Raw genomic sequence first — 11523 nt, 5'->3', positions numbered from 1 at the left:
ACTTTCAGTGCAGCAGAGAAAAAGACTTTGTAGTGTCTACTGGTTTATCATCCAGGTTCCTGAGGGTGATCTTAGCAAAGATGATTTCAGCAGAGAGCTGGGGGCATGGACCAGATGTCAGGATGAAAGGAATATAGTGAGGAAGGAAGGAATGAAAAGTGTGGAAGTGGAGGTATGGAGTGTAGACAAATGTTTTAGGACAACTGAGTATGAAAGAAAGAAGAGAAAGAGGCCAAGAAGAAGATGGAACTAAGGAACTGAGTTAGGACTGCCAGGAAAATATGGACATAGGTGTTTGTTTATAAGATAAGAAAAGTTGTGGTGAAAATAGAGGAAGGGTAAGTTGGATTTCCAGTTTAAATTTCTATTGTCTTAGAGAAAAAAATAATTGTATAAAAACTAAAGGGAACAATCAGGAAGTGCTGGAGTTTTAACTATTAGGGATCAGTAAAAAATATTTCTCAATTTAGAAAGTAGTTAACCCACAATATGGGACTGTGAAATGGAGGCTGCTACGAGAGTCAGGATAAGGGAAGCGTCCAAAGGAGGAGAGAGGTAAACAGTCAGTCATTGTGGAGAAAAAAGTGGATGTAAGTAATCACGGCACTTGGCATCCCTCCCTGTGTCTGGGGTCATTGTCAGGGGCAGCTTATGTATGTATCAGGGAAGGGTTATGATTTGACTTGATGTTTTGGCTAGGTGATTGCGAAGGCAAAAAGGAAAAATCCCCAAAATCATTTTATCAAATGGCAAAGGGACCTTTGGTATTTAATCCAGGCATCTGTACCCAGAGGTAAATCAGCTGGATGTGAATCCACATTTTTATGTATTTAGAAAACAAATGGACGAAATTCAGATAAACTGGGGAGCCTCACCTCTTCAACCATCTAAAGCAGCAATGCAGGTTTGTTTTTTACATTCTCGTGAATAAGATGTTGTTTTCAAGTTGCTATTTCATGTGAAACCAGAACAGCAGTTTATACAGTTCCCTCAGAAACCGAGGATAGTACGGTATGATGGTTTCAGTCTCAGGTTCTGTTTGTGTGCACACGCATGCTCAAGGGCAAGGGTACACATGTGCACAACTGCAAATTCACAGTGGTGACATATATTTATATGAATGCCTGAAAATGTCTTAGTAGAACGTACCTCAAACCGATAGCGAAGGTTCCCTTTGGGCAAAGCAAGAGAGAAAACTACAACTAGGGCTGATGGGCAAAGACACTTTGGAGAATTTCATCTGCAATGTTAGTTCTTTACAAGATAAATTTATTACTTGTAGATTTTTAAATTTTGTCTTAAAGTTATAGAGAGACTAGCACTAATTAAGTTTTACCAAGCATTTTTTGAGACGTCAAAGATGGTTATTATCTAGTGGAAAGGTAGGCGAACAGGGTGTAAACCATGGAGAAATATGTGCTTGCCAGATTCCTAAATGCGGTGAAAGCTTGCAATAAGTCAAAATCTTTACAATTTGCCATCACTTCTGTCTTTAAGAGTGTTCAGTCTTTCTTCCTTTCGCTCTTCTAGCTGCCCATGTTTTCTCAAACAGCTGTTCTATGACTAGAAGAATGGTTTCATCTTTGCCAATCTTGTTTGCCCCCTGCTGATATAAATTTAAAATGGTAGCTATTACTATCGTTATTAATTGGGTGGTGATGCTTGAAGCCGTCATTCAAAGGAATGAAAATGAACAGAGAATGGGGAACAGTATGGAAGAAATGGTGAAACTGCAGGGATCACAAGGCATCCTGAAAGAGCTCCCATCAGGAGACCTTACCCTAGGTATGACAGGAGGCAACGGCTAGGCTTAGAGCTTTTAGAACATGAGAAAAGTCTGGAAAGGATACCACAGGGGACCTGACAGACAGCAGGAGATGAGAAGGAAAATTCTTGAGCAGCAGAAGGGCCTCAGTTAAGGTTATTGGGGAGAATTTGCAAGGAAACAAGTTGCCTTTATTAACTTTCCCAGTGAGTCTGGATAGCTTTGGTGCATGAGAGAAAGTGGACGGACAGGGATAGAAATGGGCAAGGTGAAGACCCCGAAAAACAAGAACAAGGAAATCTACATTGTACACATTGCTGAAATAGGTCATGGAGGTCGGCAATGTAGGAGGGCTAGAGAGCCCAGGACTTGGCTGAGGGACTGGGAGAACAGAGAGGCAAAAGACAAAGGTGTCCTGTTAGGGGAGAGAGAAAACTAGGTTTATAAGGGCAAGAGAGCAGAAGAAGAAGGTGAATAAGGCTCATTCTTCCATGCGTTCCAGACGGTCATCTCTCTTAGGGGAGAAACTGATTCTCATTTCTGTTTTATTTATTTTAGCACATGTTAAATAATGCTTTTAAGATCACGAATGAACTAATTAACAGAAACAGTATCTTACTGGTTTGTCTCCCGCTGAGCTACAGGGTTCTGGAGGGCGTCCTGTGGAGGGAGGTATCGAGAATGCCCGGGAAAGCTCAGGAGACTTCGCAGGTGTGCGGTAGTTAATGAATGGGGAAGAATGACCAGGATCTTTTTGAGTTCTGATGTCCTCATCTAAAAATAAAAACCACAAGACAAGCTCCCATTCCCAAGAAGGGAGGAGGCATCCTTTATAATACTAGACAACTTTGCTCTTAAAATTTGCCAGACCAGCCCTTGAGCATTTTCATTTAAATTCCTCAGTGGGCAGTTGATTCCCCCTGGCTCATACTGTCTTCCATTATGGAGGGGAATGAGTCAAGCAAATGGAATCATAAATACCCACATGCGCATGCGTGCACACACACACGTGCACACACACACGTGCACACACTTTGGCCGTAGATTTTTCAACCTTGGAGTCTTCTCAAATTCTCCTCACTTTTCCTTCCCACCCTCATCCTCCACTCCACAACAGCTGCTCCTTGGACCAGACCTCCAAAACAAATTCAAAACAGTTGCCTGGGGTTTGGCTACTGCTTCACAGGTAGTTATAAAGCATTTTGTGGTGCAAACCAAGATTCCAGCTAACTGAGATGGCATGAAGGAGCTAATTAAAGCAATCGAGAAGCTGGTTTAAATGAAGATGAAAATGTAAGCCCTGTCCTCATTGGACAGAGTGATTAGAAATTAAAGTTGTTTGTTTTTTGTCAGAATCTTCTGTGGTTTGCCAAAATGTTGACATGCAGCATAACCTGCTACTAATCAAAAAGAAAATAAAACAAACCAAAGAAGAAGAAGAAAATCTAGCACTGTAAGTAGGAAAACAGACATAGAAAACCGGCATCTTTGCAAATGGGAAAAATATTTAACTTGTTTTTCTAAAATAAGTCTGATCTGGTTTTGGACAAAGTCTCAATTCCTTAGTTTGCCTTGAAAGACATGCTCTCTCTCTCTCTCTCTGTGTTCTGAAAAACTCAGCAGTGGGAGGTCCAGGCAGCTCAAAGTGGGAAATGAAGCCATAGGATGAAGATGAAAGAACAGAGTTCAGGATAATAAGGCTGTCAATCTCAAGTATTTTATGTAAAAGGAGTCCAAGCTTAGCATTTTTAATATCTCTAGAGTGTCACTGACTTATGCAGACAACTTGATGGCATTAATATTCAAGTCATACTATAAAATTATTAATTATGTTTTCTAAAATTTATACATTTAAATTTGTGCTAATTAAATGCCTAATGAAGAAAGTAATTCCTTACCTGATATGGTATAATGGGAAATGCATAAAAGGACATTTTCATAAAACATGTACTATCCGGACTTCTCTGCCTCCATCAGTTTATTATAAATACTCTGTACTATAAAATAAAAACTTCAGAGTAGAATAATTCTAACTCAAATCTGGAACCATGTGGATACATAGCATGTACTCAAGAATGGTTTCGTAAGGAGAGAGAAAGAGAAGAAGGAAGAATAAAAGCATACCTTGATGAATATTGTTAATTGCCCTTAACAGGTATAATATATGTATGATGATTAATATCGTTGTTCTTGTTACTGACTTATTCATAAGACCCAGCGGTACATGGCACTGAGCTGTGTTTATTGCTTTAAGTGTGGCATCTTTGTATGAGCAGAAGATTCTTTAGCAAGATTTGAACCAGCTCAAACATTTAAAATTAAATGAATTTCAGAGAAGTCTTACAGAAAATTAAAACAAAACAAAGTAACAACAAAAGAGGTGGCACAAGAGTGCAACACACATGAGCTGAGTCTGATGGGTGGGACTAAGGGCAACCCTTTCTTTGTCTTCATGATGGAGCAGGAAGGAGTTGGAGCAGAAACATCAGGCACCACAGGATCATTTGGGGAACATCCATTATTCAAACCACCTCTCTCTCTTTCCTCTCAACCCTCTATGTCCTTAAGGCATTTGCTAGCAAGGAGTGGAAAATGAGGAAGGGTAGGAAAATAGCAAAGATCTCAGTTGATAATAATACAAAGTTGCCACTAATGATCATAGCAAACATTTACATTGTGCTTACTCTATTTGTGCCAGGCACTCCTGGAGTGCTTTACATGTACTAATTTGCTTAATTCTCACAACACTCCTGTGACTGTTCCCATTTTACAGATGAGGAGGCCGTGGCACAGAAAGGCCAGAAGTGTTTAAAGAGCAGAGTCATAATTCAAACCCAGGAGGCTTGTCTCAGAGCCACTTGTCTGCTACTCGAAAGCACAGAATGAAGAAGACAAAAGGTTTGGGCTTTCAAATTCCCTTCCACATACACAGATCCAGGCTTTCATACCACAGTGTAAGTAGGAAACTCTTTGAGCACCTAGCCCCTAGCATAGTGTCTATTCCAGTGTACGAGCTCAATAAACACTTGCCTTATGAAAGAATGTTTTGTGTCAATTAATAGTGGAACCCTTTGCAACATATGAAGTCCATAAAATCGTAAAATCCCAATTCAGTTGACTTGGAAATGCCTAACTTTTGCTTCAGTGCAGCCTAGGAGGGAGCTTATGCCACGTAGAAAAATACATTTTGACAAATTTCCTTGCAATACTAATTTAAAGATCACCTACCTTTCTAAAAATAGCAAAGAAGCCAGATGAGAACAAGCTTTCTTACCTGTCCCTAAACTACAAAGTGTCCTCAGCGAATCAGAAAGTGTGACAGAGAAAAAAAAGAAGAGGCACAGAGAGGAAATGAACCGAGACAACATCACTTCACAGCAACCGGAAGGAAAAACACACATATACATACGCCACTCACATCCGACGTGTGTGGTGGCTCAGTAGGGAAATGCTTACAGCTGCCTTTAGAAGCAAGTCTGCTCGCTGCATGGAGAGGGAAGCATGAACCTGCAGCAGGACTAGCTGTCACCTCCCGCTCGCCCGCCCAGAGAGAGGGCCAGAGCGTCAGGGAGGCAAGATGATCCACCGACGGTGCCATCCTGCCCTTGGGTGAGTTCTCAGTCACTTGCCGTGGCCTGTGGGAGAGGAGGGACTCACTCAGGCTCCTACTTCCTGAGTCGGTGCCAGACATCTGGTGGTGTTTCCCCACTGTGAACACCCCTCAACTGGGGCAGGGAGGATCTCCACGTGCCCCAAAAGAGGAATGAGTGACTCCAGGTCTCCGAGTTGACCTGGAGGTGCTGGTTTTAGTGCGACATTCAAACCCGCAAGATTTCTACTTTTGAAATTGTTCTGGGTAGCTGCTTCCTGGTGCGTAAGTACATGGCCCCTCCCCTCTTCTTACTGTTGTCAGAGAGCTTACCTGACAGCAACTAAGCTTTTATTTTTCCTGAATTATTTCAGTACTTCAAGGTGTGAGCCGTCACTTATTCTTTGTGATGGATTAGAATCATTTACGTCCTTTTCAGCCTCTTTGGGCATGAGTCCTGACTGGCTAGAAATGGTGACTGAGAATTGGATTCTGTGTGTCCTATCCCTGTAGTCATTAGCATCATCTCCAAGGGACTGAGGACAAGTGACAGCACACTGTGTTCTCCCTGTCCATAGTGGGCCACCCAAGAGTTCCATCCTTACTTTTCTCTATGTTTATTCTTTCACTTAACCCATTCATTCATTTCTTCCTTCCTTCATTCATTCAATTGCCTTTCTTCCGCGAAGGACTTGAGGCAACCTTTTTTTTTTTTTTTTTTTTTGAGGCGGAGTCTCGCTCTGTCGCCCAGGCTGGAGTGCAGTGGCCAGATCTCAGCTCACTGCAAGCTCCGCCTCCCGGGTTTACGCCATTCTCCTGCCTCAGCCTCCCGAGTAGCCGGGACTACAGGCGCCCGCCACTGCGCCCGGCTAGTTTTTTGTATTTTTTAGTAGAGACGGGGTTTCACCATGTTAGCCAGGATGGTCTCGATCTCCTGACCTCGTGATCCGCCCGTCTCGGCCTCCCAAAGTGCAGGGATTACAGGCTTGAGCCACCGCGCCCGGCCTTGAGGCAACCTTTTTATCTTGCTGAAATTATTTCAAAATGAAGACCATCTATAATCACAAAGGGGACGATCGTTCTGAAAGAGTTATATGTAGTTCCAAGCTATGCAGAGATCGGCCACCAATCTTTTCCCTTTGCTTGTGTTGAGAAGTGAGAGTAGGCACTCTAGTCATGTAAACTCCTGCATGAAGAGGCCCTCCTTCCCCTGCCCAGAAGCTGGTTTCCCACCCAGAATTGGGTGTGAAGAGCAATTGTCCATGACAGAATCCTGGAAATCAGCCAAATAGTTTTCTTCTTTGTTTCTGTTTTCTTCCAAGCTTGGTTACTCTCAAGGACATTCCTGTTCTAAGAATGTGGAAAGTAGAGCTTGTGGAAAAGAAAGGATATGAAATCAGTGTTCAGCTAGCGCTCCACCATTTCTTGTTAATTGGTTAATTTATTTAACAGCTATTTAGTGGCTGTCACTTTGTACGTCACTACTTAAACAAGATAGCTGGGCGCAGTGGTGTGTGCCTATGGTCCCAGCTTTGCAGGAGGCTAAGGTGAGAGGATTGCTTGAGCCCAGGAGGTCAAGGCTGCAGTGAGCTATGATTGCATCACTTCACTCCAGCTTGGGTGACAGAGTGAGATCCTGTCTCAAAAAAAAAAAAAAAAAAAAAAAAAAAAGGAGAAGAAGAAGAAGTAGGAGACTAGGAAGATAGAAGCAGAGGTGTAGGAGAGGACAGGCTGTACGGGTCGAATGATGTAATTCCCGGTGTCTCTTCCTCTACATGTAAATAAGAGGAAAGAGCTATATTGAATGGCTGTGGTAAGGATTAGATTGGAAAGCAAACATTTAAGCATCTGGCAGAGAAGGGGTGTCCGAAGTAGTCAGTGTCCTGCCTCCCTCCTCCAGGCCTCACTGACTGAGCTGGCTGCTGACAACCTGAGTCTTTATCTCATGACCTGAGAGCTTTCTCCAAGTCCATAGGGCCAACTGCAATTGCCCAAATGACAGACGAAAATTCCCAGAAATGAACTCCTCAAAGGCTGTAAATATTTCAGCTCCCTCAGTCCTGAGTGGAATAATCTACATGGGATCAAACTCCAGTTGCGCACAGTGGTGGGGCCCTTTATGGCTTCTCTCCTTCCCTGTATACTCCTTCACTCCCCATCAATGCTTCCTGGGATCATTTCTTAAACTACGTGTCCTCGAACTCTGCATTGGGTCTACTTCTGGGGTAACCCAAGCTAGGACCACCAGCCACCTCCTGCTGTAGGTACTTAAAGAGTTTAGTACTCTGTTCTCCAATGATCAGCTCCATCTCCATTTGACCTTAGATTCTGAGTTTTGATTTCCCACATATCCATTCAAGGATCCCCCTTGTCTTCTTCTGGATTTGGCTTGGAGAAAGGGCACAGGCACAGCTCAGGGAGAGCACCTTAGGCTCGACATGTCTCCATGTAAATCCACACAGCACGAAGATGTGTCCTACTGCAAATGACCTTCACTTTGTCCTGCTTATCTGTCACCTTCACAACTCATTTGATCAAAATTTCTGAAGTGTGAAACACAAATAGGAGAATTTTGTGTAGCACAAGATGCATAGACAAAGCATGAAGTCACATTAAGCCTGATCTTAAAGCCTCTCTAGCTCTTGGCTCCTTACCGTTTTAACAAAGAGAAACTCCATCTGAGGCTCGGAGCCATCAACAGGCACTGGTAGCTAGCTACAAATTATTAACATGGCTTTATTTTCCTGTACTTGTTTTTTATGATTACCTTATATTAAACCACAATGGCCTGGTTTTTTTTTTTTTTTTTTTTTTTTTGTAGGAGTGGTATAAACGTTTCTTTTAAAATATAAATGTATTTAAGTTTTTAAAAAAGTGAGTTTATGATTATTATTATTTTTGAGACAAAGTCTCGCTCTGTCACCCAGGCTAGAGTGCAGTGTGACTCACTGCAACTTCTGCTTCCCAGGTTCAAGTGATTCTCTTGCCTCAGCCTCACAAGTAGCTGGGATTGCAGGTGCCCACCACCACGCCTGGCTAATTTTTGTGTTTTTAGTAGAGACAGGGTTTCACCATGTTGGCCAAGCTGGTCTCAAACTCCTGACCTCAGGTGACGCCCACTTTAGCCTCCCAAAGTACTGGGATTACACGTGTGAGCCACTGCACCCAGCCCAAAAGTGAGTTAATTTAAAGAAAAACTCATTGCTGACAGTTCTGACAGCACATAGAATATGGCAAACCCTGGAAAACGGGGTTTAACTAAGAGAAGACTAGGAAAACCACACTAGAACGCAGGCTCCTCAAGGGCATGTCTGCGTCTCCCAGCGCCTTCCACCCAGGGCCTGCCTGGCCTGTGCCACTGGGCTGGAATTGTGTGGATTGTGGATATCCCAGGAAGCAGGGGTCCAAGCTGCCCTTGTTAGCCACTGGCTCTTTTGGTCTTCAAAATATACAACTTCACTTTGCCTACAATGGCTCCCAAATGTCCCAGCAGTGATGCAGGATGGTATAGACTCTTAAAAATGGGTACAACGCAAGCTCCCTTGTATGGTAGTTCCACCCTAAGTAAGAATCCATGGGACTCCGACGTAACTCAGCAATGTGAACCAAGGGGACGGGTGAAGGTATTTGCTGATCTGCATTCCTTTTCACTTTTGCTTCAGATTAGAAGCTCTGGTTCCTGAAGGTCTCTATTTCACTTAACTAGAGGTCAATGAATGAGAATTTTTTAAAAACAGCTACAAAACCCTCTACTTTCCAAGGAAAGTGATACATGAGGGTGAATAATTTAGATAAATTTAGCTGAAGAAATTTTTAAAATATTGTAACATTTTATACTACAAAAAAGTATATATAAGGTATCCCTATATTCTAAATAATAATAGGAATAAAAACATAAATACACATCCACCTGTTACCCCACTACCCAACCCTGAAAGCCTGCTGTGTGCCCCTAAACAATTGTATCCATCTCCCCCAGTGCCCACTGGGTTAGTCTATGTTTGTGTGGCTATAAATACCTGAGGCTGGGTAATTTGCAAAGAAAAAAGGTTTAATTGGCTCCTGGTTCTGCAGGCTGTATAAGAAGCATGGTTCCGGCGTCTGCTTCTGGTGAGGCCTCTGGAAGCTTACCATCATGGTGAAAGATGAAGGGGCGCCAGCATCACTTGGCAAGAGTGGGAGCAAGAAAGGTGGGAGGTGCCACACTCTTGTAAACAATCAGGTTTTTTTTTTTTTTTTTTTTTTTTTTTTTTTTTTTTTTTTTTTTTTTGAGACAGAATCTCACTCTGTCGCCCAGGTTGGAGTGCAGTGGTACAATCTCGGCTCACTGCAACCTCCACCTCCCGGGTTCAAGTGATTCTCCTGCCTCAGCCTCCTGAGTAGGTGGGATTACAAGTGCGTGCCACCACACCCAGCTAATTTTTGTATTTTTAGTAGAGATGGAGTTTTGTCATGTTGTCCAGGCTGGTCTTGAGCTCCTAACCTCAAGTGATCCACCCACCTCCACCTCCCAAAGTGCTGGGATCACAGGCATAAGCCACTGCACTTGGCCTAAACAACCGGATCTCATGTGAACTAACTGAAGGAGAACTCACTCATCACCAAGTAGATGGTGTTAATTCATTCATAAGGGATCCAGCCCCATGCTCCAATACCTCCACTAGATCCCACCTCCAAAATTGGGGATCACGTTTCAACATGAGACTTGGAGAGGACAAACATTTAAACTGTATCATTCTGCCCCTGGTTTCCCAAACCTCATGTCCTTCTCACATTGCAAAATACAATCATCTTCTCCCAGTAGTCTTCCAAAGTCTGAATTGATTCCAGCATCAAGTACAAAGTCCTGTCTCATCTAAGACAAATCTGTCCACCTATGAGACTCTAAAATCAAAACAAGTTAGTTACTTCCAAGATACAATGATGGTGCAGATGTTGGGCAAACATCACCATTCCAAAAGGGAGAAATTGGCCAAAAGAAAGGGTGTAGAGGCCCTACACAAGTCTGAAACCTAGCAGGGTAGTCATTAAATCTTAAAGGTCCAAAATATAATCTCCTTTGACTCCACATCCCACATTTAGGGCACACTGTTATAGCAGTGGACTCCTAAGGCCTTGAGCAGCTCTGGCCCTGCAGCTTTGCAGGATGCAGCCCACATGGCTGCTCTCATGGGTTTAAGTTGAGTGCTTGTGGCTTTTCCAGACAAAGGGTGCAAGCTGCCAGTGAATCTGCTATTCTGGGTTCTAGAGGGTGGCAGCCCCCTTTCCGCAGCTCCACTAGGTAGTGCCCTGGTGGGGACTCTCTGTGGGAGCTCCATCCCCACATTTCCCCTGGCATTTCGCTGGTAGAGTTTTTCTCTGATGCCTCTGCCTCTGAAGTAGGCTTCTGCCTGAGCACCCAGGCTGTCCCATACATCCTCCGGAATCTAGGTGGAAGCCACCAAGCCTTCTTCACACTTGCATTCTGAGCATCTGCAGACTGAACTCCACATGGCAATCACCAAGGTTTATGGCTTGAGTCCTCCAGAACTGTGGCCCGAGCTGTACCTGGGCCCCTTTGAGCTGAGGCTGAAGCCAGAGTCTGAAGTTCAGCAGGTCAGTAGGGCCCCAGGTCTGGCCCCTGAAACCATTCTTTTCTCCTAAGCCTCTGGGCCTGTGATGGGAGGGGCTGTCCTCAAGATTTCTGAAATACCTTTGAAGCCTTTTTCCCTTGTCTTAGATATTGGCTTCCTTTTAGTCATGCTCATCTCTTTAGCAAGTGATTGTTTCACAGCCTACTTGGATTCTTTCTCTACCACAGATCCAGGCTGCAAATTTTCCAAACTCTTACACTCTGTTTCCCTTTCAAATATAAGTTTCAATGTTAAGTCTCTTCTTTGCTCCCATATGTGATTTAGGTTGCTGGAAGTCGCCAAGTCACCTCTTGAATGGTTTGCTGCTTAGAAATTTCTTCTACCAGGTACCCTGGGTCCTTACTCTTGAGTTCAAACTTCTACAGATCCCTAGAGCATGAATACAGTGCAACCAAGTTCTTTGTTAGCGCATAATAAGAATGATCCCACTCCAGTTCCCAAAAACTTTCTCATTTCCATCTGAGACCTCATCAGCCTGAACTTCACTGTCCATATCTGTATCAGTATTTTGGTCACAACCACTTAACCAGTCTCAG

The 11523-nt window shown here is 43.4% G+C and overlaps 1 protein-coding gene across 1 annotated transcript in view; it reads left to right on the top strand.

Moving 5' to 3' along the window:
* Positions 1-5157: 5157 nt before the first annotated feature.
* Positions 5158-11523, top strand: part of NEDD9 (neural precursor cell expressed, developmentally down-regulated 9) — a 200780-nt gene continuing 194414 nt past the window's right edge. Inside the window, exon 1 of the mRNA XM_007973688.3 lies at positions 5158-5374. The gene's annotated coding sequence lies outside the window, so the exon portion shown is untranslated. The remainder of the gene's footprint in view (positions 5375-11523) is intronic.

This window comes from Chlorocebus sabaeus, chromosome 17 (assembly GCF_047675955.1).
Source record: "Chlorocebus sabaeus isolate Y175 chromosome 17, mChlSab1.0.hap1, whole genome shotgun sequence".
NCBI lineage: Eukaryota > Metazoa > Chordata > Mammalia > Primates > Cercopithecidae > Chlorocebus > Chlorocebus sabaeus.
The sequence above is the reverse complement of the archived record's forward strand: the minus strand, read 5'-3'. Positions and strand labels throughout refer to the sequence as shown.